The sequence below is a fragment of the Rhipicephalus microplus genome, chromosome X, assembly GCF_043290135.1.
Source record: "Rhipicephalus microplus isolate Deutch F79 chromosome X, USDA_Rmic, whole genome shotgun sequence".
In the NCBI taxonomy this organism is placed as follows: Eukaryota; Metazoa; Arthropoda; class Arachnida; order Ixodida; family Ixodidae; genus Rhipicephalus; species Rhipicephalus microplus.
In genome coordinates, this window is record NC_134710.1 from 95,848,375 (window position 1) to 95,870,671 (window position 22,297).

The following is a 22,297-nucleotide window of genomic DNA, read 5'->3' on the forward strand; positions in this document are numbered from 1 at the left end:
AAAAGAGCCGCCCAAGCAACGAGAAAAAGGTCCAGTGCCATTCGAAGTGTGCTTTCCAAGCGGACGTGCGAGGCAGGCAGGCTACTCTACGATTGACGAATGCTGATTGGCAGACGGCGAGCGTGGGTTGACGCGAATCCAAACCGGGGCTCGAATGGCGGCCCCCAGGAAAAATGAGTGCAAAGCGGCGCAGAAAGACGAAATGGCCGAGAAGGGAACGGAGCGCGGGAACAAGTGGCCCCTTCGTCGACGCTTCGGACTCCGACAGGGCCTCCGCTCCGGCATGCTGCGCTCGACCTCTTCCTGAGGCGCTCTTTCGTTTCGCGACTTTTACGCGGGTCCCTTTTGTGTGTCATTTTGTGACCCACTCGCTTTCTTCTGTGCCTTTGGCTCTTGAGGCATTTTTTTGCCCCCCCCCCTCCCCCTCTTTTACTTCCTTTTCTTCTTGCCTCCAAAAAAGAACGAAAAAAAAAGTAAGGAAAGAAGGCAATGCCAGCAGCGCGCAGTACCTAGCGCCTGATTTATGGGAGGCGATTTAACTCTTTCATGAGCTCACCTCCCCGGGATATACGCCCGTCTCTAATCAAATACTTCGGGATGAAGCAATTTCGCCCGGCTTGAGTAATAGACACGGACTCGGAGCCTGATCGCTGCGATACTCCTCGCTCTTCCAGCGTCCTCGGTGCTGCCCGCCTCCGGTTTTCTGCTTCGGGTGTCGTGCTTTGTTTTTAGGGGTGTGTTCGCCCTTCTTGTTTCCTGACTATTACTGCGGCCATCCCGGCGACTGGCTTAGTCATTTCACCGCCTTCCGATGGATTCGAGATGTTGTGTGCCCACTCTCTTCCTTTAGTCTTTCTTTTGGTCGAGTTTGTTTCATTGCTATGGTTATCACTTCTTTCTACCACTGTATAGTCCTTACTAAATTGTTTTATTTTTCGGACATCGCGCATTGTTTGTACATTGCCGATTTCTCCTATCCCTGCGCATACGCCTGTGATCCGTGACGTCTCACGAAACTCAGCAGCCAGGCGAATAGCGTATAAGGTACGCTCATTTTGGCCAGAATGTACTTCCCCTTCCTTTCGCTTGTCGACTGCAGCATCAACGATTCAACTTAGAGAAGCAAACAAGACTGATCCAATAGAGAACACGGACGACCTCTTGAAATGAATTGTTTGTAGTTGCATGCGTAACTTCGTGATCAAGGTTCGGTCCTCTGCCGTAGTAGTGACTGGCATACGTAATTGTTACCAGAACTTTTGTTTCTTAAAGAAAAGAGAGAAAACGTCAACTAAGCAACAAAACCATCAGCTGTATTCATGTAGCGCTTCTTTCAAGAAGCTTAGAGTAAGCTCATTGTTTAGGCCCCCAATCGGTACATCAAGCTAGCTGTCGGGGCTGAAACCCTTCTTGTATTGTGTCGCAACGTCACGACTGAGCTCTGTATTAAGTGTACGATCATATAGCAATCTGTTTTGGTGTGCATCGTGAACTTACTTACAGCGCAACACCAGAAAAAATACAGGACAGGGAAGGAGTGGAACAGAAAGAAAAGACGGCGCTGACTCACAACTGTTGTTTATTGGAAAAAACGGGGTGAAAAGAACATATATAGGTACTGGCAGCCTACATCACAACATGCGCAGAATACGAGGTGCACCGAGGTAGCGTTATCACACTCATGGCAATAAACAAGCTTGGCCTAAATAACTTAATTCTTTTTCGTGTTTGTGATGCGCAGATTTTACAACACAGAGAAACAATACCGGTTGCACTGTCCTTTTTCAACCTCATAGAAATGTGCAACATTTTCAGGGAACTTAATTTGTATAATTGTATTACAATAGTTTTTAACACCGGGGCTGTTTAAACTCGCCGTTGGTATGTGGCGCATGAACAAAAATGATGTCATGAACCGGCACGCGCTCGCAGAACGCATGCGCCGATTGGTCCGGTGTGGGATGCAGTAAATATGATGGGCGAGAGAACAAGCGCAGAGAGAGAAAAAGAGAGAGGAAGAAAAACGGGAAACTTCGTGGCTAGAAAATGTCTCGGCGATGTGGTTATACGATCTCGCGAACCCACGATCCGTTAGTGAGCATTGTATGCTCTCGGTTATCCAGGCATGTTACCGAGTCAACGAGCAGTTATGTTTCCGTTGTTAAACTTAGCAATGTGCCAAGCACTTGAAAAGAATCTGCCAGGTTATAGCGTGATTATTTATGATAGAACACTCGGCCAGATTCGAGAACTAAAAACAGCTTATCATTCCCCAGCAGAACGAACGCTAAACAGGCTAGCCGAATGAATTTGTAGCTGTTCGAACTAACGCTGTCACCACAATGACCAGGTCAGGTGAGTGCTGAGTCCTAGCCTCGGATACTGTTTTTCGCCAGAGTTCTGCCTCTTCTGTCCTCCGATTGATTTGTCGCGTTTAACGTCCCAAAACCACGATATTATTATGAGAGACACCGTCGTGGAGGGCTCCGGAAATTTCGACCACCTGGGGTTCTTTAACGTGCACCCAAATCTGAGCACACGGGCCTACAACATGTCCACCTTCATCGGAAATGCAGCCGACGCAGCCGGGATTCGATCCCACGACCTGCGGGTCAGCAGCCGAGTACCTTTGCCACTATACCACCGCGGCGGGGCCTCTTCTATCCTCTGATCCCGCAGTGGCTTTTCCAGACGGAACAAGCTTGGCGGTATGCATATGGTTGCTGTGTCTACCATTTTTCAGCTTTCCTTCATTTTGTTCTTATAGTCTTTCTTCTTCTTTTTTTTTGTGTAGAGGGAATGATGTGTGTACGGAGTGTGAGAGGGCATATCATTTTTTTAGTAATAATTGGAACAGTGGTTAAAGCAAATTAGCTGATTTACCGTTTAGACCAACAGCTAAACTAACCTTGTTGCGTGTAAACGATTGTGTTATCGTATCTCTAAGGCCCACACCCATTAAGTTGTCTTATTTTATTTTTGTTTGCTATAGTACCACTGAAACGTCCTTCATACATAGATTTGATATCGTGACAAAATGTTTTGCCTGAAGGTAGGCGAGTTCGTCAATTCCCTAGCAAGGTTACCTCAATTAACCAAACGTTATGCCACAGGGGGCATACATACCTGGACGGCAGCTAATCGAACACGCAGCAAGCCGCAGCTTGTATAAGAAAATTATATGGTAAGTGGGTGTGGTATTTATTTGCACGCCTGTTCGCACTGGGTTAGTTGGCGTTAATTATTTGAATTGGCGTTACGAGCAAGTTTGCAACATTAGAAAAGAGACCTTTTATAGCGAAAAAAAATACTAGGTCCATGGCCAACTGCAGGTCTTCAAAAGAGAGCGCTTGTCGCCTTCAAAAAGTTTTGAAGACTCATATATTTTACGGAAGTGTGAACCCACTGTATACAGGATGCATTTCCTTTCATACTAAAGTAAATCTGGCGAGGCCAATAGAAAACTCCAACCAATAATTCGATTCAGAAGCCCGACGTTTCGAAGCCAAACCGGCTTCTTCCTAAGGGGTGAGAAAGCAAAATGCACGCTTTCTCGCCTTCCATGAGAGGTTCGCCGCGACCCGTCGCAAACCCTGGCAGTAGAGGGAGGGCAATGTCCACGTGTAGCGGCTGATGTACCCCGCTGTCTGCTGAATGTGCCTGGATTCGAGGAGGAGTCTCCGGCGGGTGTTCATTTCTTTTCCCAGAATCACTGCGTCGTCCGGCTGGATGTGGTGGTCAAACCGCTCGCAGCCTTCTGCTACTGCGCTACGTTGGCTGTTCAATTGACGGAGGTCGTTCTTGTGCTGTCGCATCATTTCATGGAAGTTCTTTGTTTCCACAATATAGGAAGCGGGGCAGTCGGCGCACTGCATACGGTATACGACGCCCTCTTAGCCTCACCGAGACTAAAAGGGGTGAAGCTCCTTTTAGTCTAACCTTGTCCTGCGTCAGGCGTTACCGGCAGTATCAGACAGACAGACAAATAGATAAACAGACAGATGTACGGATGGATGGACGGGAGCATGGACGGAAGCACGGACTGAAGCACGGACTGAAGCACGGACGGACGGATGCAAAGACAGACAGACAGACAGACAGACAGACAGACAGACAGACAGACAGACAGACAGACAGACAGACAGACAGACAGACAGACAGACAGACAGACAGACAGACAGATGGATGCTTCGCCCCACTCATCATTGTTCACTCCGTGGATATGCTGGGATTTTTTCTGCAGGCGCGTGATCTTTGGGGCAAGGATTGAAGGTGCCCATAGTGGAGGATGGCTTGGGGATGACGTAGACCCTTGCCTTTTTCAGTATCCAGGAAATTTTTTCAATGCTGCCGGTGACGCATGGGATTGACACGCGTTGTCGTTGCGGCGACTCAGGAGCCACGTTTTTACTCTTTGGGAGGGCTCTGCGAACAAATGCTCCTCGTAGCCGTTGGCACCAAGGTCACTGATGATTATATCCCTTTCCTCTTTCCGCTGCTGCAGTGACGAGCAAATTCTTCCGCCCCCTCCCAAAAAGGCTTCGGACTACAGAAAACTTGTGGCATGTGGGCTGGTTCAAGCTGAAATGGAGGTAGCGTCCTGTGTGGGTGGGTTTTCTGAAAACCGAAAAGGTCAGGTTCTGTATTTGCCTTCTCACAAGTACATCTAGAAAGGAGAGAGCCGAATGGTACTCTTTTTCCACTGTGAATTGTATGTCAGGCCCAGCCGAGCTCAGGCATGCGAGCAAGTTGTTGACCTCGCCAGACTTTACCACACAGAAGCAATTGTCCATGTAGCGCACAAACATCTTGGGTTTGGGGTCAAACATGAAAAGCGCCCGCTCTTTAATGCCCTCCATCACAAGCGCTGCAACTGTGGCCGATATCACCGCCCCCACGGCGGTCCCACTGGACTGCTTGAAGAAGGCGCTCATAAACGAGAAATATATAGGTGCTGGAGAGGGAGAAGAACAACTGGCATATCTCATCAACCGAAAGCGGTGTTCTGTCGTTCCGGGTATAGAGTCGGCATCGAGCGCCCGGCGCGTCACGGAAAGTGCGAGGGGAACGAGTATATAGTGAAAAGGGAAACCTCATCGAAGGACACCATGCAGTCGGTTTCATCCAGAGTCACATTTGACACGATTTCTACGAAATGTCCCGAGTGCCGGATTTCTGTCTAGTCAGCCAGAAGAACTATATCTTGTTAAGATAGGTTGACGACGCCCGCAAGGGGATCGTGAGAAATCGACAATGGGACGAAGTGTAATTCCGGTCCTTCGGGAGACCGTAGAAGCTTGGGGTGGAGCTCTTTCTGCATATCAAATTTAGGTATAAGGCTTTGAATTCAGATAGATAGAATAAGGACGAAAGAAAGGCAGGGAGGTTAACTATGGTTGAGCCTGGTAGGCTACCTTGCACTAGGGAGGGGGTAAGGGTAAGATTTCGGATAGGAGTTTGTTTAACTGGGTTTGGGTTTGTGGAGTTGGATCCTTCTTGATCTTGGCGTATGCTTCCCCACCCAGAAGCTCTTCTGCTTTCTTCGCGTAGTCCGCACGATCCATGACGATCATGCTGTTTCCTTTGTCAGCCGGGAGGGTTACGGTGTCCCTGTCGTTCTTCAAATGTTTGAGAGCTTTCATTTCGTGGTTAGGGAGGCTGATACCTTGGAAAGCTGGTATATTCGAAAGAATACCTATTACCTTGAGCCTTGTCTGCTGATGGGGGCTGATTTCAAGGTGTTGTATCCCGCCCTTGACTGCTGCGACTATTTTGAAAAGGTGTGGTAGTAGGAGGAATGCGGAGATAGGAGGGATGGAGATAGGAGTGGAGTGGAGAGAGGAGGAATGTTTAATATTCAAATAGTGCGTTCGATAGTGTGTGTAATCATTTGTTCAATGTTACCTGAACTTGTGTGTGAAACTTGTGTCCATATGGACCTATTAGCCGTATCTGAACTGTCATGGGATGTTCAGCTGTACTCCGCACTTTCAAATCGTGTGTTCTGCTGTCTAGCTTTTTGTGCCCTTGTTTTTCTTGCGACACACTTTGTCTACTAATTGAGAAGAAGTAGCCGGCATGCCACAATAATGGCACCAACCACTGTTAAAAAAATGGCGTAGGTCTGGTTCAGTGTGCAGCTTCTTAGTTCATGCCGGAACACATTCAGGAGGTTCATGGAAGTGCGACACGAATGCAACGTCCTCTTGTGCGGTGATGCGACTGCTGGGAAACGACATTTTTTGTGGTTTGCCCGATCACGTGAGTGTAACGACATGAATATTTTCACTGCAGGCGAACACAATACGGCTCCACTCTGGCGGCTGCGTTACCCAAATGCGCATTGTAGTATTTTCTCAGCATCCTCATGGGTCGTATAGAACGTTGGGCATGTTACGGAGTCTTTGCGCGAATTTGAACGCATTCGCTTTTTTTTCTGTACGAGCTTGCAGCCTTATCAATCAAAGCTCTTAACTTTTGATAATGAAGTGAGGGAGTAGTGAACATACTAAATATAAAATTTTACTTATTCACGTATTCGCATCGGGAGAGGCGGATAGCAGCGGTAATAGTTATAACGCTGTAACTTCAGTGCAACGGAGGCACCTTACACCTATGGGGCACAGAAGCTTGCTCGCAGACAGAAGACAAAAAACAGTCGAAAGAATTCGCCGAGGAGTAGAGCGGGTTGCACTGCACTGAAATTCTGACGCATGCAGTACGCGATCAGTCGAAGTGGCAATAAAAAAAATGGCAATCGGCTATTGAGACTGCGCGTGCTCAAAACGAGAGCATTACAGCAATATTTATAGAAAATCAGCTCAAGGCCATCAATACACAGATTACATTACATTAAGAGTACATAGCGCAATAAACTGCGTATAAGTAGGGCCGTATAAGAAACTGCTGATTGCTCTTTCTGTCTACTCATTTTCACAATTACTATCAGCTTTGCCTGAATTCACCTTTATATTCACGTATACTCACACGTATTTTAAAGCAGTATCATTCATCACCACGTTTCAATATTTATTGATCAGAGGCATGAGTTACGTAGTGGGGTGTTTTGGCATCCCCGCTACCAAATCATCAAGGGAAGTTGTTGACAAACAAGTCTTACGTTGTTATTTCATTCAAGAAAAATGTCCTTACTGGTTTGAAACCACTCATAACCCGTACTTAGAGGGAAAAAGGCGCCTAGAAGAGCGCTGATTACGTGAGATATCAGGGTTAAATAACACTGACACCATGGTCGAAAAAGATTATTATTGGAAAACGGACTAATGAGTCGATTCACTCAGACTCAGATCGAGCCATGCGTCTGAGTGAGTCAGGGTGTATGATATTTTGGTGAGTTTGAGCCCCAGTGAGTCTCGATTCAAGGAAGTTTTCGTGAGTATGAGTCTGAATCGGCCCTAAGCGCGAAATACATTTGATGAAAGAGTCTGAGTAAGCTCCACCATTTTTACTTAAGGCTTTCACTAAAATTTTTGCCGCAGCAGTACCACCAAAAGCAATAATATTAGTGGTAAGATTCGGATTGCGGGAAGAAACGCGGATGCTTTGGGTCGCACATTGTAGGAGGCGCTTCACATTTATGTACGAAGATTCACACACACACAAACACACACACACACATACACACACACACACACACACCACACACACACACACGCACGCACGCACGCGCTCACACACACACACACACGCACACACACACACACACACACACACACACAGAGAAAATAAATGCGTTGTTCTCTCCTGGCGTTTGACATATTTCTGCAGGCGCTCTTGGCGACGCAAGACATTCAACTCAGGTGACGTCATCACAGTTAATACTCTACATTAGCACATATACGCGAAATATCAGTCGTCAATAGTCTCGTACATTGCTTTGTCAAGTGGTCGCCCACTCGTTCTTCATGGTCTCACATGACAATCGTGTGCAATCAACCAATTCCAGTTCATTTTCTCCATTTCCCACTGCGCAAGCGAAGCGTGTAGCCAGAGGGGAAAATCCTAGTGGGATCAACGCTTAGTGCTGACCTTGTACACATCATCATCATCATCATCATCACCACCACCACCACCACCACCATCATGATCATGATCATCATCATCAGTCTGGTTACGGCCACTGTAGGGCAAAGGCTTCTCCCATGATCCACTAATCAGCATGGTCTTGTGCTTTCTGCTACCACGTTATACCTGCGAACGTTTTAATCTCATTGAGGCACCTAACTTTCTGTCTCCCCCTAGCCCGTTTGCCTTCTCTGGGGATCCAGTCAGACACCCTTAATGACCAGCGGTTATCCTGCACACGCGCTACGTGCCCGGTTCATGTCGATTTCTTCTTCTCGATTTCAACTATGATATCCTAAACTCCGGTTTGTTCCCTTGCCCACTCTGCTCTATACATGTCTCTAAAGTTTACACATATCATTTTCCTTTACATTACTCGCTGCGTCGTCCTCAATTCAAGCTGAACTCTCTTTGTAAGCCTACAGGTTGTTTTGGGACGTGAAAACTCAGATATTATTCATGCTTTTTTTAAGAATAAGTGCCGAGGAGGAGGTTTCGCTTGTAGAATAGTGATGGCAAAAAAGAAGCCACTCCCTCGTCTTTGAACACGGGTTAAATATGCGCGCTTTAACAACGGTGCTGTTTAGTTTTAGCAGTGGCACATAGCGCGTCAACAGAAGTTATCATCACGCCCGGTGCGTGCTTTATTCACACTTTTCTCCATCTTCGTCCTCTTCTGCTTCGTTCTCAGAAAGCATGCACTGATTGCTATGGCACGGCCTTTGATAACTTTTGCGGTTGTGAGAACGAGTAAAGAAAGAAAGAAAGAAAGAAAGAAAGAAGGAAAGAAAGAAAAAAACAAAGAAGGAAAGAAAGAAAAAACAAAGAAAGAAAGAAAGAAAAAAAGAAAGAAAGAAAGAAAGAAAGAAAGTAAGAAAGAAAGAAAGAAAGAAAGAAAGAAAGAAAGAAAGAAAGAAAGAAAGAAAGAAAGAAAGAAAGAAAGAAAGAAAGAAAGAAAGAAAGAAAGAAAGACGGGAATTTTTGGCGAAAGAAATCTTTGACGATGCGGGATTTGAACCAGCGTAACTTCGAACCCGAAGGCGAGTCGCCTAAACACCCTGAGTGGCAGTTTATTCCGAGTGTGTAAGTGATATTGTACAGCAAGAATCACAAGTTATGTGGCACTTATGCAGTTGATTCTTAAATTTCGGTGGGCTGGATCCGGGCTGCAGTATCTACCGGCTCCTTCTTCAAACCGCACGAAATTTGTCTACCGAACACACTGCCGCTTTCCTACGTATTTTTGACAACAGCGTGATATCCACGTGATTTAATACGTGTTGAGTTTAATTACACAAAGCGACCAGCAGAAGCCCGCGAGGCTTTGGTCCCATGTGCACCATACCGATGAGGCAATGCAGGGAAGACAACTTCATAAACGAAAAGGTCACATAATTGAGAACAAACAAAAAATCATCCTGGCTGTTCGGTTGGCTTCTTATTGGCTGACCGGCGTGCCTTGTCGAGGACAAATGGAGAGGGTGTGGCCGTGAAGAGAAAATTGCGAATCGCTCCTGCTGCTGACAAGTGAAGTGGATATCTTCGGGGCAAGGTGCCCTTATATATACATTCTGGATGGCGTGCCTTGGCCCAAACACGACTCCGCTCGTGGAACGCGTCGGCGCCAGCTGAAGAGCCACAGGGGACAGGCCCTAGAAGCTACAAAAGAACAAAGAGTGCTCGATGAGTCTGCGCGCAGGGCTGTCCCGAGGCAAACCATGGCCACTGTATACCTGTCCCCAAGCGTATGTTTTCAGTACACTAAACGGACACTTCGATTACCCGAATCTCGCCTTTCAACGCAACTGGCTTGTCTCGATTTCGATCGTGCCGCTTCTTGTGCGTGTTTGTCGCGCACGAACGAACACGCTTCCTTTGAGCTGGGAGGCCGCCTTTGGAAGAGACCACTTATCGTTTTCATTCAGTCCCATTTTAAGTGTGGCCTAAATTGTTACGCCGCATCTGTCCACCTAAGCTGATATAGAAGACGTAGCTTGGAGCGGTAGGATTAAAGTTGCTATGTACATGCGAAATTGCTAATTTTGTGTATCTGTTTTCAGCTGCAGGAATGATTCCTTCGGTCATAAAACGGTAAGTCGGTCATAAAATGGCGTCATTAAAAAAATAAGACAAATGGGAGAATCAACTTACTCGGGGTCTGGGCATTTATATATAGGTTGCCCCAGCTATCTTTAGCCAGAGTTTAAAAATATGCTGACACACGCAATGACCACGCGATCAAATGCATGTTGCTGACTGTTGTTTGAAGTGAGTCAGACTACTTTTTGTGTTCTTAGTAATTGCCTAATTAGGTCCCTTTTATGAACTAACTTTTTAAGCAACAAAAATGGGCCGGAAATTCGAATGAGAAAGATGTTCATCGGTTTGAAAAGCGTCCGATTAGACAGTTTCGAACCTTATATCTGTTGATTTTTAATGTTTTCTTGCTAACTGCAAACGTCCGCGAAATGCACAATATACCACGTGACAAGCCCGCTTGCGTGCCAGTGCGCACGATTATTCTAGTGCTCTCTAATGTCTCGACAGGGCCGAAACGATGGTGGTGGCTTTGCAATGAACACGTTTCGCTAACGGCCACAAGAGCGATAACTGGTGCGACTGCTTACCACAGTCATGAACCGGTGCGAAGGAAGCGTATCGTTCGTACGCGGAACTCCAGATAGCACCAGAATCACGGAGCGCGTAGGAGCGCTAATGGGTTTGTCACGTGGTAAGTTTTTGTATTTCGGGGGAATTCATGGTTAGCAGGATTGATTGATATGTGGGGTTTAATGTCCCAAAACCACTATATGATTATGAGAGACGCCGTAGTGGAGGGCTCCGGAAATTTAGACCACCTGGGGTTCTTTAACGTGCACCCAAATCTGAGTACATGGGCCTACAACATTTCCGCCTCCATCGGAAATGCAGCCGCCGCAGCCGGGATTTGAACCCGCGCCCTGCGGGTCAGCAGCCGAGTACCTTAGCCACTAGACCACCGCGGCGGGGCTGGTTAGCAGGAAAAACAATATTAAGTAACAGATATAAAGTTCCAAACTGTCTAATCAGGCGTTTTGCAAACTGATCTACAACTTTCTCATTGAAATTTGTGGCCCACCTTCGTTCCTTCAGAATTTAGTTAAAATGGTCTAATGAAACAATTGATCAGAACACAAGAATAGTCTGATTCACCCCAGAAAACGGTCAGAAACATGCATTTGGTGTACATACCTACACATACATACATACATACATACATACATACATACATACATACATACATACATACATACATACATACATACATACATACATACATACATACATACATACATACATACATACATACATACATACATACATACATACATACATACATACATACATACATACAGTTCAACATCTTATTGTTGATTTCTGTTTCTTGTGGACTTCTAGTTTTCCAGGGCTTTATTTCCAGGTCTTTCAAGCGTAGTAGTGCTAAAATTTAAGAATGGAGAATATATAGGATGGCCCTGCGTCTCTACGACACCGCAAAAGTGCTCAAAATACTGCAACACGTGATTATCTCTTCATTTTAACCCTAAAGTGCTTAACGACATTGTCTACCAGAATTTCACTTACGTCACCAGGATTTGGGGACATTTGCACGTAGCGCCATTTCTCGTCGACGCAGCGGCGGTCTGCCGTTGCTGAATAGGAAATGGGTGGAAAAAAAAGTAATATCTTACGAAAGAAGCTACTTAGCAAGATTTATGCAAATATTTTATGCAATTTAGTCAGCGAATGCCTGCCTTTGCCGCGTTTTACGGCTTAAAAAACAAACACACACACTTTATGATAGGTCGATAGACGTATTTGTGTAGTAAAAGTAAATGTGCGTATATTGTCGGCTTACAGCACAGCTGACTTTAGACGAGTACTACTACCACGACTGTCTAATCAAACGTTTTGCAAAACTATCTACAACTTTCTCATTGGAATTTGTATCCATTGCCATGCTGCTCGTGTAATACAAAAACTGGAGGGGTATAACGCCCCAAAACCATGATGATGTCATTATGAGAGACGCTGTAGTGAGAGCCCCGGAATTTTAAGAACCTGAAGTTCGTGAAAGTGATCCCAAGTGTAAGTACTCAAAATCAAGCATTATCGCCTGTAATGAAAATACGGCTACCGCGTCCGGGATTCGATCCTGCGACCTTCGGGTCAGCAGTCGAGCACCATAACCACAATAGACCACCGCGGCAGGTCCAAACACTCTTGTAATACATTTGTTTACGATCTGTGCCACGTGGTTCTTGGCTGAGAGTTGTTGCAGCATCCGTGTGAGCGCTCATCTGCTACATCGTCAAATATCAGACGACGTTCTGTCTTTTATTTTTATTCACGCAAAGTGTTTTTAAAACTTTCCACTGCATATTTTCTGCTGTTACTCACTCGATAAAGACTGTAAGCTGGCGTTGAGCCCCGCTAAGTGGCAGTTGGCAGCCTGCTCTCGTTATTTTTTCTCTGTCGTTGCGTATTTGTCTACGCATGTCAAATAATATTCATCAGCTGTGGCACATCCCGCCATAGCACGAGTATGCGCCACACGTAACGGATTAATGGAGTGGGCCGAGGGGGCGGGGGGGGGGGGTGATAACGCACTCGGCAGGCATGTAATGTTATATTCATGTCGACAGATGTCAGTAATAATCGCGCACTTATGCCCTCCTGTGGGTAAGAACACGACTACGAGTGCGTTTAAATAGATAGATAGATAGATAGATAGATAGATAGATAGATAGATAGATAGATAGATAGATAGATAGATAGATAGATAGATAGATAGATAGATAGATAGATAGATAGATAGATAGATAGATAGATAGATAGATAGATAGATAGATAGATAGATAGATAGATAGATAGATAGATAGATAGATAGATAGATAGATAGGCCCGGCTACACTTATATCTTGCCTGTTCTTTGTGCAGCTAATCATTGTTAGCATTGGCGGTGACCGGTATTCTGCGGTTCCTTTGGACACTGGCATCGGCTGCCATTCGTGGCACCTGGGGCGACTTGATCACTTCACCGTTGCTTAGATAGAACATGCCTCATCAAAGCTGTGTCTCTTCACGCACAGTCGCGCGCAATATGAAGGTTATCGCGCGAGCGTCGACAGAGGACTACAACAGCGTCCCGTGCGAGAATACTCTTTCCCGGAGAGGGCAGTATCACGCAGGCTTCACTCATTCTTTTTTGCTGTTCTAAGTGACGATCGCTCCTGACTTAGGAAGCTGATTAAACGAAGCAGTGCCAAGCACACACTTTAACACATTTTCCCCAGATATTTTGTAATCACCTGCGGAGATAAGAGCCCGCGAAGCATACACTTGATTGCAACAGATGGAAGGCTCTAAATGGAAAGAAAGGGGGCAGAGTTAGTTGTAGGGGTGATTGTGGTAGCATGGAACACCCAACGAGGGAGAGAAGCATGCACAATATTAGTTTTCGCCGTTCCGAAAAGTGCCACTATAGCTCCTGGGACGCTATAGACGAGAGCACGCCTATCTTGCAACCAGGCGCCTTCGGAGGTATACCCTCGCTTCCAGAGATGCCATAATTTGTTTGGAACTGCCAAGGCGCGCCTCGCTAGCATGAAATGCAATGGTTCTGGGTGTTTAAAATGCGAAAAAGCGCTTCTTCACGCCGCGCCCACTTATAAAATGTCATCTGGCTGACCGTGCGCTGTCATCTGATGCGACAACAACCAGCGCAAGAGGAAGAGATTGCTGAGCACTGCCTGTGAAGTTCACAGCGCATCGCGGGAATCGTGCCGGTGCGGTGTTTTGCGCAATCACAGATTTACGTCCACAACGAAAAACATCGAGCTCCACCGCCTTAGGATGTAATAGCAATCAGCAGGAAAAATTACGAGCCCAATGATGTAAACAAGCAAGTATACTTATTGCGTTTGTTCAAGCGCGACTCCAGCTGTTTCACTTTACAGCAGCGATTTGCGTGCAGTATGTCTATAATATGAGGCACTAAACTATTGCCGTACTCTTTCGCATGCCGCATGTAAATAATAGAATATGCGTATTAGAACTCTCGCGTGGATGCACGCACGGCGCATGTTTAGTACAACTGCAGCGGCCTACTATCACGATGCGTGAACGGCGCGGAAAGCATGACTTTTGACTCGGTCGAACTGCGACATGCCTTGACTGTCACTAGGCGAATCTACACGTGCTTTTGGCTGGCGTCACCATAGTATTGTAATATCTTATTCTGGCTGGCACTTTCGTAGCGCGTGTGTGTTCCGAGTGCTCGGCAGGACTGGTAATTGATACACATGCGGTGAATGAGCGTAAGTTGGAGCCAGATTCTAGCGCAACGTTGACGCCTGCTTACAGCACAAATTCTGTCTTGTCACAGCCAAGGCACGCCGCAGTTCAAGTGATTCAAAATCAATGCTTTCCACCGTTCGCGTTTCTTTCGATCGCAATAGTACGTACCTGATGAAGCTGCTTCCGTAGTCTGGTATGCACGTGCTGCAGACATTCCGGACTGTCGAGGAAGCTCTCCTCGACGTTTCACACGAAATCAGCGTAAAATTTCAGCACCGGAACAGCGCGAAACATGCTTACAGCTGGACTCGAGTTGTGAAGTTTCGCGTTTGAATTGCAGAGAGTCTGCTCGCCTGGCAGTTGACAGTGTTGCTTCGCCACGCTTGCAACAGACGGCGCCACGCGCTTTTCAATATGGCAGCAAGCACTGAGCTCGGTGTGTTCTGGTGTATAGGCAGGTCGTGCTCGTGCGATAACCTTCACATCACGCGCGACTGTAGCGGCCTGTCGGTAAATGGCTACGCTTCATCTGGTCCCGTTGCCGCTCAAGTGAAGCGTAATAATTATCCAAGTGATGTCACTCTGTACAGCCTGATCGCTGCTTTCCAGAGTGCCACGACAGCGTTACCGATGGAGGACAAACATTTCACGCAACAAGCGCACTCATTGATCAGGGAGCAAGGATGTACCTGCAGGGATACAGTGCTTACACCTTGCGTGTTCTTTGTATACAGGTACAGTATTTGAGTATTTTCACACTGGTCTTGGTCTGGTGACGGATTCTTGGTGCCATTTCCGCACCGACAATGCTTCAATATATCATTCATGTCTATGAACACAGTGCGTAAAACGGCTGAGAAAAAAAAAACATACGAGACACACGGAGCGCTGACTCAACTCTGAAATTTATTGAATGACCAGCAAGTCGTTTTATGTCCATTGTTTAATAGAAAAGAAGAAAAAAGCAAAGTGAAAGATACATGCGCAGGTAGAACATCAGTGCCCGTGGGAAAATGACATGCGTCAAATTTTATAATCGAGGTAGCCGATTTATTTTCTGAACATAGCTATAAGGGTGTACTTATCCCGCGTCCTGTAGTCTTGCAATCATTTTTACTTCCTGTGTCTCTCTTGGCAGGGCACCAGGGTGTTTGCTTAGGATGGTGCATTACGTGTCGTCAGTAAACGTAACTCATATGCTCCGCAGCGTTTTCTGAAATGCTTTGACTGACGCCTGCGCCACGTAGCTTTGGCTTCTGTTACCGTGATGTTATCAATGCATGCCCACATGCTATCTAAACATATCGAGGTATTATCTCGGCAACAGCGTCCGGCGCTTCGCGGGTGACATCAGTAAAACCAGTTTAGGCCATGCTGCAGAGCGTTCGTGTTAACCTCGTTGGTGACTGTACATCGGTTAAAGTCTTCGTTGTTCTTCGCATGTGAGTACACTCCAGCATGTGTTAATCACTCTGCAATATTTCTGCATTATTTCAGTCATATAGATATATAAGTGGCTACACGTGTGACATGGTCAAATTACGTAATCTCAGGTTCAGACAGCAGCCAGCCTGTACCTGATCAGTGATCACTTCGCCGGCCAGCCTGTACCTGATCATATTACATCATTTTTCACAGACACGGAGAGGGAATCAATAGCGTGGTTTTGCCCACGGGTCAAACCATTAGGACGCCCAACTGAACAGACGCGATATTCTTTATTAATGCCACGGACCTTTTCGCACAAGCTGGTCATTTTTTTTTTCTGTGCCTTAAAGGCGCCGTAGACACCCGAAATATTTCTGAGGTTGTGCCAGACTTGTTGAAAGTACGGCAGAACGACAACATTTGTACTGCAATGGAAACGCTCGGTGGGTTTTTACCGTTTTCATTGCCATCATGATTCGTATACAGTGAAATTGATAACATCCTTCCGTGCATTGTAGGCTCTCCCCGCGTGTAAAAGTGCCTGAGAGGGAGCGACGAATGTAAATAAAGGAGGGGTCAAACGAGCCTGCCTATCTCCGTGACGAGGAAGGCGCATTCAATAGCATCGCCCCGCCGCGGTGGTCTAGAAGCTAAGGTACTCGGCGGCTGACTCGCAGGTCGCGGGATCGAATCCCGCCTGCAGCGGCTGCATTTTCAGTGGAGGCGGAAATGCTGTAGGCCCGTGTGCTCAGATCTGGATGCACGTTAAAAACCCCAGGTGGTTGAAATTTCCGGAGCCCTTCGCTACGGCGTCTCTCATAATCATATGGTGGTTTTGGGACGTTATACCCCACACATCAATCACTCGATAGCATTCCTACGTGGTACTGGAAGCCAAGATAGTCAATAATGCATTGTAAAATAGAGAAAAAGAACGTGATGACACAGCAAGAAGGAGAGTTGCCACTGGTGGCTGTTTTTCGCCATTTTGGCGAATTTCCGAAGCCATTGGCGATCTAAAATTGTGGATGGCGACATAGCAAATTTTTGGCGATTTTCGGCTTAGGTGTCAACTAAGTTATGCATTTTATGCTCGTTCTCTTTCCAACAACTTTCATTCTACTTTTCTTGCGTTTGGACTCGCCAGCAAAAGGGGCACTTCACGCGTAGTTCAGAACGTTCATTCTGTTTCTCGCGTGTATCGCCCAAATTAATCTAGTTCTATGAGGTACTTGTGCCTCCCACAGCAACCTGCCAGTAAAATGTGAAATCGTACTGCTTCGCCGGCCGCGAGGTGGTGGCATTAGACGGGGTTCTTTAGTTGCTTTAAACGTCTCTTAACTTTCACTTCTGAAGTGCCTAGATGACGGGTAGGCCACGTGCTCCAATGATAGCGCCAACTGTTATGAATAGCTGAGGGTAGCTTGAAGTATCATTGTCTGGGCAGTCTTCAGAAACTGCACTGATGCGAATTATGTTTACTGTAAGCTTGACCGCACAGAAAGCGTGATGCGTGCATCGGGGAGGTCACACAGTGCTTTCGAAGAAGTCATTTAGTTTTTTTTTTTGTGATTTGGTTGTCTGATTATTGGAAGAATGGTTATACTGCAATGAATTTTTTTTTCATTTATCTGCGGATGGCTACGCACTACATCCCTCTTTTGTGGTAGCCACTGTTTCTCTCTGTATTTGCTTCAACTGAAAACAATTCCATCACAAGTTTTTGATATGAGGCGCTAGCATTCAGCGATGCTGCTGGTGTGCTCTCTTTTTTAGCTCTCGCCACTGAAGCCATCAGGATTCTGACATTTGCGATCTCAAATGCCGAAACAGAAACTCTATTCCCGTGTAACCTTGACTAACACAAAACTTCGCAATAAAAGGAAGTTGGGCCTTTTGGAGTCCATATTAGGTATCAACTGTGACCTTCGTCTGCAGCAAAAGGCGTCGAGAAACTACATTATTTAGGAGTAAGTTCTTCGCGAAATTACGGTGCATTATCCCAGGCACCCACCATTTACAAATAGTGTACCCTTCCGTAATACCTGGGAAGTGTGTCATGATCAAGTACCTAGACATACTTATGGCCGAGAGGTGGATGCATGGCGTGTGTGCAAAAGAAATTATTTGCTCGGGTATTTTCCACTGTTCTCGGCAAGCATGTGCGGTAAAAACAATTGGTATTACCATTTTATATTCTTTATCTGTTCCTTTAAATGTCTATAAGAAATGCGCAGTGTGTTTGGTATCATATTAGTTCGTACTCAAAAGGTATAAGAATAACGAATGATTGGTTCATTTAAGAGTACTGCCTTAACACATAAAATGGAGCTTTTCATTCCACTATGGGGACGTACAGCTGTCTACAAACAATGCGGTCGTACTCCCTACATGAGGTTTACCCCACTTTCACCTTTAAACCAATCGGACTGCGATGGAAGGATATCATCCACGTTTCATCGATCACGGCTAATATTCATTCGGGTAACAAGCCCACCTGAATGGCTAGTCGGAGAACCAGTCACCCCAAGCGCTCCCATGGTGAAGCTTGCGATGCGACTGGCTTTGCAAAACATGAGTGTAAATTAGGGGTCATGGATTGTACTGTATTTTGAGGGGCTCTGGATAATATTCTACTTTTACTACTACCCTTGCCATGCATATCTAGAGTGGCGAATTTTCGGGGAAATTGGAAGAAAAAATTGGGAGATCCCACGTACAGTGGGAATAAATGATATACGAAGTACGAATGAGGATGGTTGATATGTCACTTCAAAATCAGCACAACGTTACGAGGCGGACAGACGTATTACACCCTATAGACACAAGTAGAAACTTTATATGTCACTATGGTGCACGCCCACCAAGCAACGAGACGAATCGTCAACACCACCTGTCCTCTTTGATGGCTCTCAGCATGCCCACTGGGCTCGACCGAAGAGAAGCCACCCTTCTTCATCGTTTATGGCTGGGGGTGGCATTTACAAAATCTTATTCATTTGTCATAGGAATGGCCGACAACGCTCTCTGCGATGCCTGTCGTTGCGAAGAGATATATCCTGTGCGACTGTCCGTTGTATGACATCGAGAGACAGTCACTGGCATCCGTTCTTGTGCGCATCGACAACAGCCGAATGTCTGTGGGCACTATTCTTTCAAGTGCCCGAGAGAGCACATTGCAACAGAAGGCGACAAAAGCAGTGTTGAAATTTCTACGTGACTCGGACTAGAACAAGCGCCTGTAACAGCAATGTCACACACCACGAAAGACAAGACTGGACTATGACTGAGTGTGCGCGCGTGTGCTGCCCAATGTGCTGTGTTTATATCTCTTCCCTCTCTTCCCTCTCTCCTCTCTATCTTTCATCTCCACCATACCCCTCGCATGCGCAGGGTAGCAAACCGGCTGCCTAAAGACAGGTTAACCTCCCTGCCATTCTTTTCCTCCTGTTTTTCTTCCTTTATGTGGATGTATGTGCAGACAGAGAATGGCCCGGCACCCGAGTATTACTGTAGCCGAGGAGTCCCGCAAGGCGGAGTGCTGAGCCCGGCGCTGTTCAACCTAACACTCATCGAACTAGTTGGCAAGCAACCAAGCAGCGTACGACTTTTCATTTATGCTGATGATATCTGTGTGTGGACATCAGGTGTGACTCGACTTCTATTTCGCGCTCGACTTCAGAAGGCAGCATCAGTGACATCACATCACCTACGCAAACAAGGGCTCGAAATCGCAAGTGGAAAGTGTGCAGTCATGGCTTTCACCAGAAAGCCAATGTCCGCTTACGGCATATCAATTAACAGGCAGTTAGTGTCATGCAGCCGGAGTCAAAGGTTCTTGGGAGTCATAATCGACCGAAAGCTGCCTTGGATTCCACACGTAAGCTACGTGAAAAAGCGGCTGACCACCATTCGTCATTTGTCCGGGTTTCTTGCCGGGAAAAGTTGGGGACTGTCTTTCAAGTCTATGTTACAGCTGTACAAGGTATTATTTATTGGATTTCTGCGGTACAGCCTACCTGGTATATCTAACACGTGCAAAACGAACCTGCACACAATGCAAAATATTCAAGCCCAGGCGCTTAGGATATGCCTTGGTTTACCCCACTGCGCATCGACAGCTGAAACAATTGCCATTGCACAGGACTACTCGATCATGACGCATGATTGATTGATATGTGACCACCATATGATTATGAGAGACGCCGTAGTGGAGGGCTCCGGAAATTTCGACCACCTGGGGTTCTTTAACGTGCACACAAATCTGAGCACACGGGCCTACAACATTTTCGCCTCCATCGGAAATGCAGCCGCCGCAGCGGGGATTCGAACCCGCGACCTGCGGGTCAGCATCCGAGTACCTCAGCCACTAGACCATCACGGCGGGGCTCGATCATGACGCACATCACCATTGAAACGATGCGTACGTACCTCGGGCAACATGCTAGGAATCCTTCCCACCACTTGGCAACCCTCGCTACTGAGAGGCCCCACACGAAATTTATTGCAATTGTCTGTGGACATCGTGCGTCGTTTACGTCAGGTTTTACGCCTGCTGAGAAACTGGTGTATCCTCTGTGGTACCTGACACTTCCGCAAGTACGTCTTTCAATTGCAGTTATACAAAAAAATGAAATTTGCCTTCGTCAGCCCTAAAACAATGGAGCTTGCACCTCCTGCACGAAACGTACAATAACCACGTGCACATATACACTGATGGTTCAACCACAGCGTCCGGTTCTGGTGGTGCGGTTGTGATTCAAGCTAGAGGAATCACTCTGCGAATCAAGCTGTCACACGTCACTACGTCTATGGTGGCAGAACTTGCGGCTTTGCGTGGTGCCATAGAGTACATCAAATCCCAGAGACCGAGTAGATGGGCTGTGTTTTCCGACTCGAAACCGGTCCTACAGAGCATGCAGTCAGTCCTTCGACGAGGTCGCCATGAACAGTTAACTTACGAGGTTGTCAAGCTTCTTAACCACGTCACAGAAACAGGCCACGAGGTCAATTTTCAGTGGTTACCTGGCCATTGGGGGATCAGTGGCAATGATTTCGCAGACAACGCGGCTCGCACATCGCACCAAGAAGAGCATACCCTTCCGATTCCTTTGTCAAGGACAGACGCTGCAAAGCAACTTCATCACCTCGCACGTGGTCTACTGGAGTGGAACACCCTAAGCATAAGACATACGAGACTCTACCAAATAAACCCTCGACTGGAACTTCGACGTCCATCCAGACTTCGTCGACGTGAAGGCCTTTGGTTGGGGGTTGCCTTCACAAAAGCGTATAGAACCCTCATTGGACTGACCGACACTGCGGAATGGGACGTCTGCTGCGCCAAAGAAGACATCGACCATCTGATATACCATTGCCCTCGATTTGCCTCTGAAAGACAGAAGCTTTCGGATGCATTGCGACAATTGGACGATCGGCCATTCTCTATGCAGATGCTACTGGAACACAGTCCTCGCCTTTCGTCAGCTCAAAAAGCAGTCAAAGCTGTCTTGTGCTTTTTGAGGACTACAGGCCTATGTGAACACCTTTAAGTTTTGTGTAGTGCCACCACTGCATACACGTCAGTCCATTGACTGACAATCCTCTTTTTTTTCTCTTTCTCTTCTCTTTCTTTCCCCCCTCTCTCTCATTTTTATGCCCCCCTTCTCGTTCTCTCAGCGTAGGGCATCAAATCGGTCATGTGCCTGGTTAACCTCTCTGCCGTCTCTCTTGTTGTTCTTGTCCTCCTTATGTGCACTCACGTATCATGATACAAGTATGTTGTTTATAGTCGCGTAACAACAGCACCACTAATGTTTGCAATACCAGCACCAGAAATAGTCGGCATGTAAATTATGCCGGACATGACTTCCATGTAATGATTATCATGCTTGCGCCTGGCGTTTGTGGTCGCCGTTCATTAACGTCACGTAATACCAAATTTGGTATATGTAAAGCTAGCGAAACGGCCGCCAGCGAATTATGAGTGTGGTTTGTAGTCATGTTCTTAGATGACACGCATGTCATTATTGTCATGTTTGCACCAGTCATATACCTTCGTGATCCTTACCAAACTTGGTATATGTCAAGCTAGCGAAACGGCCGCGATTGCGCTATGAGCTTAGCATGCAGTCATGTTATTACATAACACGCATGTCATGATTATCATGTTTGCACCAGTCATACCTTCGTCATCCATTCGCGTCATGTAACACCAAATTTGGTGTATGTGAAGCTATAGCGAGACAACCGCGAGCGCACCATGAGCATGGTGTGTAGTCATGACTTACATGTCATGCATATCATGATTTCTACGTTACAGCCTGTCACTTATGTTCGTCGTGCAGTCATGTCATACCGTACCAGTTTTGCAATATGTGATGTGAACTGAACCACAGCAAGAGCAGAGAGATCAGGACATGTAAATCATGACATTCATGACATA